Source organism: Oncorhynchus masou, unplaced genomic scaffold (genome assembly GCF_036934945.1).
Source record: "Oncorhynchus masou masou isolate Uvic2021 unplaced genomic scaffold, UVic_Omas_1.1 unplaced_scaffold_5048, whole genome shotgun sequence".
Lineage (NCBI taxonomy): Eukaryota > Metazoa > Chordata > Actinopteri > Salmoniformes > Salmonidae > Oncorhynchus > Oncorhynchus masou.
The window spans coordinates 1-17150 of record NW_027011449.1 but is presented as its reverse complement, the minus strand read 5'-3'; the positions used below and the strand labels follow the sequence as shown (position 1 = coordinate 17150).

General features: G+C 44.2%; 1 pseudogene; it reads right to left on the bottom strand.

Moving 5' to 3' along the window:
* Positions 1–1086: 1086 nt before the first annotated feature.
* Positions 1087–15673, bottom strand: LOC135535720 (solute carrier family 12 member 1-like; annotated as a pseudogene).
* Between the last annotated feature and the right edge of the window lie 1477 nt (positions 15674–17150).

Below are 17150 nucleotides of genomic sequence, written 5' to 3'. Positions count from 1 at the left end.
CTGGGGTCTATAATGAAGAGTGATATCGACATGCTGGGGTCTATAATGAAGAGTGATATAGACATGCTGTCTATAATGAAGAGTGATATAGACATGATATATATAGACATGCTGTGGTCTATAATGAAGAGTGATATAATGACATGCTGTGCTCTATAATGAAGAGAGTGATATAGACATGCTGTGGTCTATAATGATATAGCCATGCTGTGGTCTATAATGAAGAGAGTGATATAGACATGCTGTGGTCTGTAATGAAGAGAGTGATGTAGACATGCTGAGTCTATAATGAAGAGTGATATAGACATGTTGTGGTCTATAATGAAGAGTGATATAGACATGCTGTGGTCTATAATGAAGAGTGATATAGACATGCTGTGGTCTATAATGAAGAGTGATATAGACATGCTGTGGTCTATAATGAAGAGTGATATAGACATGCTGAAGTGAAGAGTGACATGACATGCTGGTCTATAATAAAGAGTGATATAGACATGCTGGGGTCTATAATGAAGAGAGTGATATAGACATGCTGTGCTCTATAATGAAGAGTGATATAATGATATAATGAAAAGTGATATAGACATGCTGTGGTCTATAATGAAGAGTGATATAGACATGCTGTGGTCTATAATGAAGAGTGATATAGACATGCTGGGGTCTATAATGAAGAGTGATATAGACATGCTGTGGTCTATAATGAAGAGTGATATAGACATGCTGTGGTCTACAATGAAGAGTGATATAGACATGCTGTGGTCTATAATGAAGAGTGATATAGACATGCTGTGGTCTATAATGAAGAGTGATATAGACATGCTGGGGTCTATAATGAAGAGTGATATAGACATGCCGGGGTCTATAATGAAGAGAGTGATATAGACATGCTGAAGTCTATAATGAAGAGTGACATAGACATGCTGTGGTCTATAATGAAGAGTGATATAGACATGCTGGGGTCTATAATGAAGAGTGACATAGACATGCTGTGGTCTATAATGAAGAGTGATATAGACATGCCAGGGTCTATAATGAAGAGAGTGATAGACATGCTGAAGTCTATAATGAAGAGTGACATAGACATACTGTGGTCTATAATGAAGAGTGATATAGACATGCTGGGGTCTATAATGAAGAGTGATATAGACATGCTGGGGTCTATAATGAAGAGTGATATAGACATGCTGGGGTCTATAATGAAGAGTGATATAGACATGCTGGGGTCTATAATGTGTCACCATGGTGTGATGTGTAAAGAGAGGTCTCCTACCTCCGTCATCAAACATCCACCAGACATCGATGGTTCCTTTGCCCTGTTTCCTCTGGAACTGAGTGCTGGTGGACACCAGCCTTTCATTCACCACCACTACCTGGGGAGACTGGGGGGTCGTTACTGATGCTGGGGGAGAGAAAAGAAAATAGAACACATTAGCAATGTGTTTAATAATACAGTAATAGTCATTTACAACCAAGTATGCTCAGGTCCTATGATCATTCCATCTCTCTCTGTTTCTCTCTCTCTCTCTCTGTTTCTCTCTCTCTCTCTCTCTGTCTGTTTCTCTCTCTCTGTTTCTCTCTCTCTCAGTATGTCTCTTATCTTTCCGCCTCTCTTTTTCCCCAAGGGTGTGTGTGTGTGTGTGTGTGTGTGTGTGTGTGTGTGTGTGTGTGTGTGTGTGTGTGTGTGTGTGTGTGTGTGTGTGCGTGCGTGCGTGCGTGCGTGCGGGTGTGTGTGTGATCGATCTGGTACCTCTGGAAGTGAGGCCTTGTGTAGATAAGTTCCGTGACTTCCTGAAGATGGATTTCCCTTATTCTCCTCAGCCAGCTCTTCTTTCTCCAGATCCTTCTGCTCCTGGGCTTCTCTCTCCATCTCCTCTGGGGGGCGGTAGAGAGACACGTTGCAAAAGGGTTCTACTGATCATTACATCATTAGTGTACATCGTTGCCATAGCAAAACGTTTTGCGATGGAAAACCAAAATGAAGTTTAGCTTGTCCCTCCCTGTTTAAGTCCATTTTCCCCTGGGTTGTCCCTAGTGAATACGACCCATCACATTAGACCACTGTGTCTCAAACCTCTCCTGGGTTGTCCCTAGTGAATACGACCCATCACATTAGATCACTGTGTCTCAAACCTCTCCTGGGTTGTCCCTAGTGAATACGACCCATCACATTAGACCACTGTGTCTCAAACCTCTCCTGGGTTGTCCCTAGTGAATACGACCCATCACATTAGACCACTGTGTCTCAAACCTCTCCTGGGTTGTCCCTAGTGAATACGACCCATCACATTAGACCACTGTGTCTCAAACCTCTCCTGGGTTGTCCCTAGTGAATACCACCCATCACATTAGACCACTGTGTCTCAAACCTCTCCTGGGTTGTCCCTAGTGAATACCACCCATCACATTAGATCACTGTGTCTCAAACCTCTCCTGGGTTGTCCCTAGTGAATACGACCCATCACATTAGACCACTGTGTCTCAAACCTCTCCTGGGTTGTCCCTAGTGAATACGACCCATCACATTAGACCACTGTGTCTCAAACCTCTCCTGGGTTGTCCCTAGTGAATACGACCCATCACATTAGATCACTGTGTCTCAAACCTCTCCTGGGTTGTCCCTAGTGAATACGACCCATCACATTAGATCACTGTGTCTCAAACCTCTCCTGGGTTGTCCCTAGTGAATACGACCCATCACATTAGACCACTGTGTCTCAAACCTCTCCTGGGTTGTCCCTAGTGAATACGACCCATCACATTAGACCACTGTGTCTCAAACCTCTCCTGGGTTGTCCCTAGTGAATACGACCCATCACATTAGACCACTGTGTCTCAAACCTCTCCTGGGTTGTCCCTAGTGAATACCACCCATCACATTAGATCACTGTGTCTCAAACCTCTCCTGGGTTGTCCCTAGTGAATACGACCCATCACATTAGACCACTGTGTCTCAAACCTCTCCTGGGTTGTCCCTAGTGAATACGACCCATCACATTAGACCACTGTGTCTCAAACCACTCCTGGGTTGTCCCTAGTGAATACGACCCATCACATTAGACTACTGTGTCTCAAACCTCTCCTGGGTTGTCCCTAGTGAATACGACCCATCACATTAGACCACTGTGTCTCAAACCTCTCCTGGGTTGTCCCTAGTGAATACGACCCATCACATTAGACCACTGTGTCTCAAACCTCTCCTGGGTTGTCCCTAGTGAATACGACCCATCACATTAGACCACCGTGTCTCAAACCTCTCCTGGGTTGTCCCTAGTGAATACGACCCATCACATTAGACCACCGTGTCTCAAACCTCTCCTGGGTTGTCCCTAGTGAATACGACCCATCACATTAGACCACCGTGTCTCAAACCTCTCCTGGGTTGTCCCTAGTGAATACAACCCATCACATTAGATCACTGTGTCTCAAACCTCTCCTGGGTTGTCCCTAGTGAATACAACCCATCACATTAGACCACTGTGTCTCAAACCTCTCCTGGGTTGTCCCTAGTGAATACGACCCATCACATTAGACCACTGTGTCTCAAACCTCTCCTGGGTTGTCCCTAGTGAATACGACCCATCACATTAGACCACTGTGTCTCAAACCTCTCCTGGGTTGTCCCTAGTGAATACGACCCATCACATTAGACCACTGTGTCTCAAACCTCTCCTGGGTTGTCCCTAGTGAATACGACCCATCACATTAGACCACTGTGTCTCAAACCTCTCCTGGGTTGTCCCTAGTGAATACGACCCATCACATTAGACCACTGTGTCTCAAACCACTCCTGGGTTGTCCCTAGTGAATACTACCCATCACATTAGACCACTGTGTCTCAAACCTCTCCTGGGGGACCACCACAGAGTTTCAAAAATATATATAATATAATTAGAATTCATATAACTAGGCAAGTCAGTTAAGAACAAATTCTTATTTATAATGACGGCCTACCCCGGCAAAACCAGATAATGCTGGGCCAACTGTGTGCCGCCCTAATGGAATCCCAATCACGGCCGGTTGTGGTACTGCCTGGATTTGATCCCGGGTGTCTGTAATGACGCCTCAAGCACTGCGATGCAGTGCCTTAGACCGCTGCGCCACTTGGTAGCCCACATATTTGTTCTAACCCTGCACTAACACATCCATCAACTAATCTACTAATTCTCGAGCCCTGGAGTGGATGAATAAGGTGTGTTAGTGCTGTGCTGGAACTAAAGCCAGCACACCCTGTATCTCTCCAGGACAGGAGTAACTACTAGATTAGTGTATCTATGACTCCTGGGGAGTGTCTCAAATTGCACTCTATTGCCTATATAGTGCACTACTTCTGACTAGGGCCCATAGCCCTGCAGTGGCTCTGTTGGTAACAGTTTATTCAGTAGATGTTATTGCTAGGAGCTGATTAGATGTGACCTTCATCTACTGCCTCTGGTCTATGGACCAAAGAGCTCTCCTTATCAACTCGATCAATGTTGTCAATGTTATCAATAGTCATTGTATAATTGGGGTTGTTATATGGAAACAGCAACACAACAAACCATGAGGAGATGACTTGTGGTGTTTTTCTGACAAAGTGGGTGTACTTTAACCAGTACTATATCTATACAACAGCTCTATTTACATCACAGGCCCTGAGGCTGGAGTATTCTGACTGCTTCTGTTTTATACATTGGTGTGTGTGTGTGTGTGTGTGTGTGTGTGTGTGTGTGTGTGTGTGTGTGTGTGTGTGTGTGTGTGTGTGTGTGTGTGTGTGTGTGTGTGTGTGTGTGTGTGTGTGTGTGTGTGTGTGTGTGTGTGTGTGTGTGTGTGTGTGTGTATGCATGCGTGTGTGTGTACTCACCCTGAGCCTTTATGATGTGTGAGATGTCCAGTCCCTGGTTCATCCTTAGTACCACGGTTCCGTACTCAAAGTCAAATGCATCGCTAAAAACACACACCCGGCACAGGACATACACTTTAATAACACACAGTTAGCACTTATCTTGCTTATTTTGTGTGTGTGTGTGTGTACACTGAGTATACCAAACATTAGGAACACCTTCCTAACATTGAGTTGCACCCCCCTCCCCCCTTTGCCCTCAGAACAGCCTCAATTCATCGGGGCATGGACTCTACAAGGTGTCGAAAGCGTTCCACTGGGATGGTGGCCCATGTCGACTCCAATGCTTCCCACAGTTGTGTCAAGTTGGCTGGATGTCCTTTGGTTGGTGGACCATTCTTGATACACATGGGAAACTGTTCAGTGTTAAAAACCCAGCAGCATTGCAGTTCTTGACACAAACCAGTTGGTCTGGCACCTACCACCATACTCTGTTTAAAGGCACGTAAATGTTTTGTCTCGCCCATTCTCCATCTGAATGCCACACATATACAATCCATGTCTCAATTGTCTCAATGCTTAAAAATCCTTCTTTAACCCGTCTCCTCCTCTTCATCTACACTGATTGAAGTGGATTTAAAAGGTGACATCAATAAGGGATCATAGCTTTCACCTGGAATCAGCTGGTCAGTCTATCATGGAAAGAGCAGGTGTTCCACTCAGTGTATGAGTGTGACTTACTGCAGTACTCCTACATAGCTCTGTACGCCGACTGTGTCTGCTGTCCTCCAGTCCTTCTTGAAGCCCATCATCAGAATGTTGGGTTTCAGACGACCCAGACCTGATGCCTAGGACAGAGAGGGACAGCAGGTTATAACACACAGGCTGATCTTGAAAGACTTACACTACCTGCATTCAAGCAGATTTTCCTGCCTGCAATAAAACCAATGGAATCATCTCCAAACTGCACACTTCACCAACCCTGCATGCTGGTCAACTTAAATCAAGGTCGCGTTTGGAAGTATTTGACATGATATGTATTTGACTCCAAGACCGCATTCCACTCAGAAAGGTTTGAAATCTTCTTCCAAAAAAAGTGTTTCCACTTTCCAGCAAAAATAGTATTTTATTAATGAAAAGTACATTCCAAAACACAGAAGTTGAGAATAGCCTAGTAAACAATACTATAAAGTTATTTGTTTCACAGCCTGATTAATTAACCTCCCTGATCTCTGAAGAGGTACACTGCCTTCGGAAATTATTCCGACCCCTCGACTTTTTCCACATTTTTGTTACGTTACAGCCTCAGCAATCTACACAGAAAAATCCTCAGCAATCTACACAGAATTCCCCATAATGACAGAGCGAAAACAGGTTTTTAGAAACATTTGCGAATGTATTAAAATGTAAAAAACTGAAATACCTTATTCACATAAGTATTTAGACGCTTTGCTATGAGACTCGAAATAGAGCTCAGGTGCATCCTGTTTCCATTGATCATCCGTGAGATGCTTTTACAACTTGATTGGAGTCCACCTGTGGTAAATTCAATTGATTGGACATGATTTGGAAAGGCACGCACCTGTTTATATAAGGTCCCACAGTTGACAGTGCATGTCAGAGCAAAAACAAGCCATGAGGTCGAAGGAATTGTTCGTAGACCTCCGAGACAGGAGTGTGTCGAGTCACAGATCTGGGGAAGGTTACCAACATTTCTGCAGCATTGAAGGTCCCCAAGAAAACAGTGGCCTCCATCATTTTTAAATGGAAGAAGTTTGGAACCCCCAACACTCTTCCTAGAGCTGTCCACCCGGCCAAACTGATCATTCGGGGAGAAGGGCCTTGGTCAGGGAGGTGACCAAGAACCCGATGGTCACTCTGCCAGAGCTCTAGAGTTCCTCTGTGGAGATGGGAGAACCTTCCAGAGAGACAACCATCTCTGCAGCACTCCACCAATCAGGCCTTTATGGTAGAGTGGCCAGACGGAGGTCACTCCTCAGTAAAAGGCTCATGACAGCCCACTTGGAGTTTGCCAAAAGGCACCTAAAAACTCTCAGTGAATGAGAAACAAGATTCTCTGATCTGATGATACCAAGATTGAAGTCTTTGGCCTGAATGCCAAGCATCACGTCTGGAGTAAACCTGGCACTATCCCTACGGTGAAGCATAGTGGTGGCAGCATCATGCTGTGTGGATGTTCTTCAGCGGCAGGGACTGGGAGACTGGTCAGGATCGAGGGAAAGATGAACGGAGCAATGTACAGAGAGATCCTTGATGAAAACCTGCTCCAGAGCCCTCAGGACCTCAGACTGTGGTGAAGGTTCACCTTCCAATAGGAAAAAGACCCTAAGCACACAGCCACGACAATTCAGGAATGGCTTCAAGACAAGTCTCTGAATGTCCTTGAGTGGCCCAGCCAGAGCCCGGACTTGAACCCAATTGAACATCTCTGGAGAGATGTGAAAATAGTTGTGCAGCAACGCTCCCCATCCAACCTGACAGAGTTTGAGAGGATCTGCAGAGAAGAATGGGAGAAACTCCCCTAATATAGATGTGCCAAGCTTGTAGCGTCATACCCAAGAAGACTCGATGCTGTAATCGCTGCCAAAGGTGCTTCAACAAAGTACTGAGTAAATATTACATTTACTTATCTAAATGTAATATTTCAGTTTATTTTTAATAAATTAGCAAACATTTCTAGAAACCTGTTTTGCTTTGTCATTATTGGGTATTGTGTCTAGATTGACGAGGGGAAAAACAATTTAATCCATTTTAGAATAAGGCTGTAACGTAACAAAATATAGAAATAGTCAAGGGGTCTGAATACTTTCCGAAGGCACTGTATTTGTCTGCAGGATTTCATTCACCATCGTGTTAGTCACTGATAGACTATAGTTCTGTTTAATCTGGCTTCTCTTTAAAGCTAGCACTCCTCTTGACCACCCACACCACGCTCCACAGTCTTATCTCCGTTCCAATGTGATAAAGACAACCATAAATGGACCATAACTCTAACTTCTCCTCTTCCTACCTCATTAACCAAGACACCAATTCTGTCTGGGCTGAGCTAGGCTGGACTGAAGGGAGGTAGAAATGCTGTGTAAAACTAGTCAAGACTGGACTATGCTGCTACGCTGCTGCTACACTGCTGCTACGCTGCTACGTTGCTGTTACGCTGTTCTGCCACGCTGCTGCTGTTACACTGCTGCTGCTACGCTGCTACGTTGCTGTTACGCTGTTCTGCCACGCTGCCGCTGTTACGCTGCTGCTGCTACGCTGCTTCCCTGTTACGCTGCTGCTACGCTGCTTCCCTGTTACGCTGCTTCCCTGTTACGCTGCTGCTGCTACGCTGCTGCTGCTACGCTGCTGCTGCTACGCTGCTCTACTACGCTGCTCTGCTACGCTGCTCTACTACGCTGCTCTGCTGCCACGCTGCTCTGCCACGCTGCTCTGCTGCCACGCTGCTCTGCTACGCTGCTTGCTACGCTGCTCTGCTACGCTGCTCTGCCACGCTGCTCTGCCACGCTGCTCTACTACGCTGCTCTGCTACGCTGCTCTACTACGCTGCTCTGCTACGCTGCTCTGCTACGCTGCTGCTGCCACGCTGCTCTGCTACGCTGCTCTGCTACGCTGCTCTGCTACGCTGCTCTGCTACGCTGCTCTGCTATGCTGCTGCTCAACGCTGCACTCAACGTCAACAAAACTAAGGAGATGATTGTGGACTTCAGGAAACAGCAGAGGGAACACCCCCTATCCACATCGATGGAACAGTAGTGGAGAGAGTAGCAAGTTTTAAGTTCCTCGGCATACACATCACAGACAAACTGAATTGGTCCACTCACACAGACAGCATCGTGAAGAAGGCGCAGCAGCGCCTCTTCAACCTCAGGAGGCTGAAAAATTTGGCTTGTCACCAAAAGCACTCACAAACTTCTACAGATGCACAATCGAGAGCATCCTGGCGGGCTGTATCACCGCCTGGTACGGCAACTGCTCCGCCCTCAACCGTAAGGCTCTCCAGAGGGTAGTGAGGTCTGCACAACGCATCACCGGGGCAAACTACCTGCCCTCCAGGACACCTACACCACCCGATGTTACAGGAAGGCCATAAAGATCATCAAGGACATCAACCACCTGAGCCACTGCCTGTTCACCCCGCTATCATCCAGAAGGCGAGGTCAGTACAGGTGCATCAAAGCTGGGACCGAGAGACTGAAAAACAACTTCTATCTCAAGGCCATCAGACTGTTAAACAGCCACCACTAACATTGAGTGGCTGCTTCCAACACACTGACACTGACTCAACTCCAGCCACTTTAATAATGGGAATTGATGGGAAATGATGTAAATATATCACTAGCCACTTTAAACAATGCTACCTTATATAATGTTACTTACCCTACATTATTCATCTCATATGCATACGTATATACTGTACTCTATATCATCGACTGCATCCTTATGTAATACATGTATCACTAGCCACTTTAACTATGCCACTTTGTTTACATACTCATCTCATATGTATATACTGTACTCGTTACCATCTACTGTATCTTGCCTATACTGCTCTGTACCATCACTCATTCATATATTCTTATGTACATATTCTTTATCCCCTTACACTGTGTATAAGACAGTAGTTTAGGAATTGTTAGTTAGATTACTTGTTGGTTATTACTGCATTGTCGGAACTAGAAGCACAAGCATTTCGCTACACTCGCATTAACATCTGCTAACCATGTGTATGTGACAAATAAAATTAGATTTGATTTGCCACGCTGCTCTGCTACGCTGCTCTGCTACGCTGCTCTGCTATGCTGCTGCTGCTACGCTGCTGCTGCTACGCTGCTCTACTACGCTGCTCTGCTACGCTGCTCTACTACGCTGCTGCTGCTACGCTGCTCTGCTACGCTGCTCTGCTACGCTGCTGCTGCTACGCTGCTGCTGCTACGCTGCTGCTGCTACGCTGCTCTACTACGCTGCTCTGCTACGCTGCTCTACCACGCTGCTTGCCACGCTGCTCTGCTACGCTGCTCTGCCACGCTGCTCTGCTACGCTGCTGCTGCCACGCTGCTGCTGCCACGCTGCTGCTGCTCGCTGCTCTACTACGCTGCTCTACTACGCTGCTCTGCCACGCTGCTGCTGCCACGCTGCTGCTGCTACGCTGCTCTATTTTCACGCTGCTCTACTACGCTGCTCTGCTACGCTGCTCTGCCACGCTGCTCTGCCACGCTGCTGCTGCCACGCTGCTGCTGCTACGCTGCTCTACTACGCTGCTCTACTACGCTGCTGCTGCTACAGCGTTTACTACTATAGCCCATAGAAACGCATTGAATAACACATTTATAAATGGAAAAAAAATACATTTAAAAAAATCATAAGGAATAAGGTTTTGAATTGTCTGTCCTATATCTAGGAGATATTAGACATATTCAAAAATTTTTGGACACATATTTAACTCCATGCTTCTATCCATTTGTATGGGTTACCTTCAGACGAGTCCCGTAACACATGGGGGAGTCGTAGAGCAAAACTGAGAACACCATCGTATTTGTGAGAGTCTCCCTTTTCCATAGTTTGTAGGCTCTTCGGACCCTACAGACTTTTTCATGAGAAGACCGATTTTGGGGATGTCTCATGGTCTGACAAACACCGCTGTCGCTCGCAACCTTCCACCACAGATGTGGAAGGGTGACAGGCCTGCGGTGGATTGAGATACAGCCCATGCAGAAACTCATATCTCCAGCTTAAACTGATGGATTTTGATAGGGATTTTTTTATAATGTTGCTTAGATTGATGCACATGTGTCAATAGACTCTTAAGGATGAACCATTAGGCTTGATATCTCCATGAATTGATGTATTGTACTCATGTAAGAGGCAATAATACAAGTAGTATAGAAAGCCTTCCTATCAAAGTGTGTGTTTGTGTATCTATTATAAATGATGAATCCATGTGTAGGTTCCTGCAGCAGTCAATAACTACCACAGAGTCGTACCCCAGGTGTACCCCCATATATGTGTATCTATTCGAGGTGATTATATGTCCAGGTAGTAGACGTGGCGGTGTACCTGCATGAGGTTCTCAGTTCCCTGTCTGAAGGAGTCACAGGCCACCGCAGCATAGAAGGCTTTTCTCTTCTTCTTATTCAGCCACATCTGGTTCTTCTCCATTCCAGCGTTCACATCTGTCAATGTCTCTGTTCTGGGGCCCTGGGGAGAGATAGGAGGGGATATTATCTCATAGCGCTGTGTGTGAAGGAGGAATTGAAGGATGAAGAACTTGGTGACTTTAATCAAATGTCTGTCCTCTTACCACAAAGACTTCACATGTGAGACAGAGTCCGTAGTTCTTAGTGAAACAATGAGCCAGGTCCAGGAGTGCCGGTCTGTTCTTAGGTGCTCCTGTCAGCACCATACACTGAGGTCTGAGGAGGGGGGATAACAGTCAGTTATCGAAATCACATTAGTCTTCTTAACATTGTACACTTTCAGGTTAGAATGCAGAGCTGTATTGTACCTGTCCCCTTCTTTTCATTTCACCTCAACCATGAACAGAGTAGGTTTTCTTCCACTCGCCATCCAACAGCATAGTAAGACGTGTAATACCAGTGGCTTCTGTTGGCTCTTACCTGAAGTTCTTAACATGGTCCTCTACTCCGGTCAGTGACAGAGCGTTGTTGACCGCGCTGACAAACGTCACGGCCTGAGTGGACGAGCCCCAGTTCACATCTGAGGACAACAGAACACACTGATGTTAACACTGAACTTAGAGATGCTACGTATGTCATATGTAGTAGCTATGTACATCTTATGTCATCCCTATGTACTCATTCCTTTATCATAGTATTACTTTTGGCCAGCCCAGGCTTCCCATGTGGTAATGTACACTGGTTCTCTGTGTGTGACTGGTTCATATGTATTCGAATGTCAGCGTGATGCAAATCAATGTCTGTGTCTCACTTGGCTTCTTGACAGTGACGTAGACATATAGGAAGATCTCGATTGCGTAGGTGAGGAGAGCAGCCCACCAGTTGATGACAAACATCACACCACAGCAGAGCACCGTCCAAACAGAGACAACCACATGTTGTAGTACCTGTACGCTGGCCTCCAGCCTACACAGGGGAGAGATCACAGGAGACAACAGTTACAGAGTTACAGAGAGAGTAAAAGAAGCGATTCCCAAACCTTCCATAACAAAGCCATCACCTACAGAGAGATGAACCTGGAGAAGAGTCCCTAAGCAAGCTGGTCCTGGGGCTCTGTTCACAAACACAAACACACCCTATAGAGCCCCAAGACAACAGCACAATTAGACCCAACCAAATCATGAGAAAACAAAAGATAATTACTTGACACATTGGAAAGAATTAACAAAAAAACAGAGCAAACTAGAATGCTATTTGGCCCTACGCAGAGAGTACACAGCGGCAAAATACCTGACCACTGTGACTGACCCAAAATTAAGGAAAGCTTTGACTATGTACAGACTCAGTGAGCATAGCCTTGCTATTGAGAAAGGCCGCCGTAGGCAGACATGGCTCTCAAGAGAAGACAGGCTATGTGCTCACTGCCCACAAAATGAGGTGGAAACTGAGCTGCACTTCCTAACCTCCTGCGCAATGTATGACCATATTAGAGAGACATATTTCCCTCAGATTACACAGATCCACAAAGAATTTGAAAACAAATCCAATTTTGAAAAACTCCCATATCTACTGGGTGAAATTCCACAGTGTGCCATCAGAGCAGCAAGATTTGTGGCCACGAGAAAAGGGCAACCAGTGAAGAACAAACACCATTGTAAATACAACCCATATTTATGCTTATTTATTTTATCTTGTGTCCTTTAACCATTTGTACATTGTTAAAACACTGTATATATATAATATTTAGACATTAGACATTTGCAATGTCTTTATTGTTTTGAAACTTCTGTATGAGTAATGTTTACTGTTAATTGTTATTGTTTTTCACTTTATATATTCACTTTATATATTATCTACCTTACTTGCTTTGGCAATGTTAACACATGTTTCCAAGGCAAATAAAGCCCTTGATTGTATTGAATTGAGTTAAAGAGAGAGAGAGCTAAAGAAAGAGAGAGAGAGAGAGAGTTAAAGAGAGAGAGAGTTAGAGAGAGAGAGAGAGAGAGAGAGAGAGAGTTAAAGAGAGAAAGAGAGAGAGAGAAAGAGAGAGAGAGAGTACCTGGGGACTTAGCGTGAGAGAGTTAAAGCAGGAGAAGTTGATGAGGGCATAGATGCCAGGAAGAAGTTGGAGATGATGGGCGCATGACTTAGATCGCTATGAAGCGTGGAAGCAGGAGAAGGATGAGGGCATACGATGCACAGGAAGAAGTTGGAGATGATGGCGCGATGACGTTCAGATCGGGCACACACACACACACACACACACACACACACACACACACACACACACACACACACACACACACACACACAGAGAGAGAGAGACACAACAGAGATTCATTTGAGTTGTTTCAGTGACATTACCAATATTAAACTAATTGGCGACTGTGGTTTATCTTAAATGTGTAGTGACCTCACTTACCGATGATTATGAAGGCGACAGCGATGATGAAAGTCAGAACGTAGCCTCTGATTGGCTCGTTATTCTTGCCGTGTCCCTTGGCGAAGAACTTCAGTGCAGTGTAGATGTTGTCTTTACACAGAGCCTGAGAGAGGAAGAGGAGGAAGAAGAGAAAGAGGGGGCGAGAAGGTGAGGAGGAGCAGGAAGAGAAGGGTGGATGAAGAGGTGGGGGAGGAGGAAGAGAGAGGTAGAGGATGGAGGAGTGGGAGTTAGCTGATTGTAACATAGTTTGACAATTGTTGTCATCTGGCTAGAAGGAACATGAAAAAAGAGAGCTCTATTTCACTCATCATAGACCTTGTAGTAGTACCTGGAACCCTCAGAGCTGATGAATGAGGATCAAGTGAGCAGACAGATGATAGACAGTAGTAGTGTGACTGACCTGGAAGACTTTGGGTGCGCTGGACGAGGGAGGCGAGGGCGGAGGAGAGGGGTGGCAGAGAAGGTTCCTGCTGTGATGAGAGGACCGAACCCCGACACCATCGTCATCACCTGGGGAGGAGGAGACACAGGGGCTGTTTAGTTTCACTGGACTGTGTGTGTGTGTCTGGTTATTTTGTTGTGTTGCAGTGAGTGTTCCATTTTGTGTTGTTGTACTGAATGTGTAATTGTGTTGTTTGATTGTTGTTACATTGTTGTTGTTGTTCTTGTACCTGGAAGTTGTTCATGGAGCCAAACTTGCAGCTGCTGACATCACAGGAGGAGAAGTTCCATCCCTGCTCACAGGCAGCAGTGTTGGTACCGTTACAGAACATGTCCATCCCTGTGGCAATGGTGTCGTTGATGTTTCCTGTTGCATCACGCACCACCGTGGCAGCTGATCAATCAGAAAACAGAACAGACACAACATTTAGGGAGGGTTTTGTGTGTGCGTTTGTGTGTCGTTCTCGTGCGCGCGTGCATCCTTACAGACACAGAGGGCGACTCCCAGGTATGTGACTCCAGTGATGAGGATGGCCAGCAGGGTTCCTTTAGGGAGGGCATCCTGGGGATCCTGCAGTAGAACCAGAGATAAACAGCAGTGATAGCTGGAGGAAACAGTGGTTTGGGTCTATGGGATCATCATTTTCTGCTGTTTAAAGTGAAGGTGCCTGTTCACAGACACAATAAAAAGTATTTCTCTCTCTCTTTGCCATCCACCCTCTCTCTCTCTCTCTCTCTCTCTCTCTCTCTCTCTCTCTCTCTCAATTCAATTCAATTCAAGGGCTTTATTGGCATGGGAAACATGTGTTAACATTGCCAAGGCAAGTAAGATAGATAATATATAAAGTGAAATAAACAATAAAAATTAACAGTAGACATCACTCTCTCTCTCTCTCTCTCTCTCTCTCTCTCCAAGCTACCAATGACTTCACACAGGAAGAGGTTGTGCTACAGAAAAGCTACCCTAAAGAGAAATATACAGTAGTTTATAAAGCTACCCTAAAGATAAATATACAGTAGTTTATAAAGCTAACCTAAAGAGAAATATACAGTAGTTTATAAAGCTACCCTGAAGATAAATATACAGTAGTTTATAAAGCTACCCTAAAGAGAAATATACAGTAGTTTATAAAGCTACTTATAAAGCTACAAACTACTTCGTGAAAATAATCATATCTAAATCTGAAATGTCATAATATAATGTTAAGAAACATGACTACAAGAACACATCTCTCTGGAGTCGTATGTTAACAGTGAACTGAGATCTGTGTGGTCAGGCAGAGGAACATAGTGGGTCATTTTCTGCCCTTCATACCTTCAGGTCACCAGAGATGTTAGCTCCGGCCAGGATACCCGTGGCAGCAGGGAAGAAGATGGCGAACACAGAGAAGAACGTCTCTCCATCTCGGAAGTCCGGCGGTAAGTTCTCCATAAATATTTTGGCTGTGGGGGAGAAAGAGAAGAGAATAGATGAGGATGAGAAGGGTGTCTCTGTGTCAAACTGGTGATGCTGTCTCTGTGTGTCATTTGTGACAGAGTATAGAAAAATACATGTTCTCCTCCTGACCATGTGACCTGCGCAGGACAAACTCAGGGCTCTCTTCATGCAACTAATATAGCTTGATTATAAATGTGAGCATTATAAAGGTTATGTATTGGATGAATTCCTCTATCATTGTGAAGGAAACCTCTGTTGCCTTACCGGCCATAGTTAAAGAATCCTTTGGACTTCTTGTCGGTGGAGGCTGGGATGCCAGTTCCTACGAAGACGTTGACGATGGCTACCAGGAGGATGATCAGCAAACCGATCTGGGCCTGAAGAGACAGGACATCAACAGGTTAGTCTGGGTTACAAAGTTTTCATATGACACTAGAGGACAGTTACAAGGTCACACCATTCCTCTCCAACAGCTGAAGAGGAGAAACCGACTGTGATAAGGAGCTGAACACATTCTGATCTCAGTTACGGTCAATATCAGACATGGAATTGAAAGATGTCAAGTTGATATCAGTTGATTCATTTTCTACTGGAAACATGGGGATTTGAACCACACTGTATGTGGATCTGTCTCTAGCTGTACAGTGAAGTGCAGTGTAGCGTAGTGAGAGTAGCATAATGTAGTGTAGTGTATGTATTGTGTATTATATCATGCTGTGTAGTATAATGTAGCGTTGAGTAGCGTATTATAATGTAGTGTATTATATTGTAGCGTATTATAATGTAGTGTATTATAATGTAGCGTAGTGTAGCAGTAGTATAATGTATTGTAGTATAATGTATTGTAGTATAATGTAGCGTATTATAATGTAGTGTATTATAATGTAGCGTATTATAATGTAGCGTATTATAATGTAGCGTAGTGTAGCATAGTATAATGTATTGTAGTAAAATGTAGTGTAGTACAATGCAGTATAGCATAGTATAATGTAGTGTAGTATATTATAATGTAGTGCAGCTTAGTGTAGTATAATGTTGTATAATGTAGTGTAGTATAATGTAGAATAGTGTAGCGTAGTGTAGTATAATGTAGTGTAGCATAGTATAATGTAGTGCAGCGTAGTATAATGTAGTGTAGCATAGTATAATGTAGTGTAGCGTAGTATAATGTAGTGGAATGTAGCATAGTATAGTGTAGTACAATGTAGTGTAGTATAATGTGGTATAATGTTGTGTAGAGTAGTATAATATAATGTCGCGTAGAATAGTATAATGTAATGTAGTGTAGAGTAGAGTAGTATAATGTAATGTAGTGTAGAGTAGAGTAGTATAATGTAATGTAGTGTAGAGTAGTGTAATGTAATGTAATGTAGTGTAGAGTAGAGTAGTATAATGTAATGTAGTGTAGAGTAGAGTAGTGTAATGTAATGTAATGTAGTGTAGAGTAGAGTTGTATAATGTAATGTAGTGTAGAGTAGAGTAGTATAATGTAATGTAGTGTAGAGTAGAGTAGTATAATGTAATGTAGTGTAGAGTAGAGTAGTATAATGTAATGTAGTGTAGAGTAGAGTAGTGTAATGTAATGTAATGTAGTGTAGAGTAATATAATGTAATGAAGCGTAGAGTAGTATAATGTAATGTAGTGTAGAGTAGAGTAGTGTAATGTAGTGTAATGTATTGTAGAGTAGTATAATGTAATGTAGAGTAGTATAATGTAATGTAGAGTAGTGTAATGTAGCGTAGCGTAGAGTAGAGTAGTATAATGTAATGTAGAGTATAGTAATGTAATGTATTGTAGAGTAGTATAATGTAATGTAGATTAGAGTAGAGTAGTGTAATGTAGAGTAGTGTAAT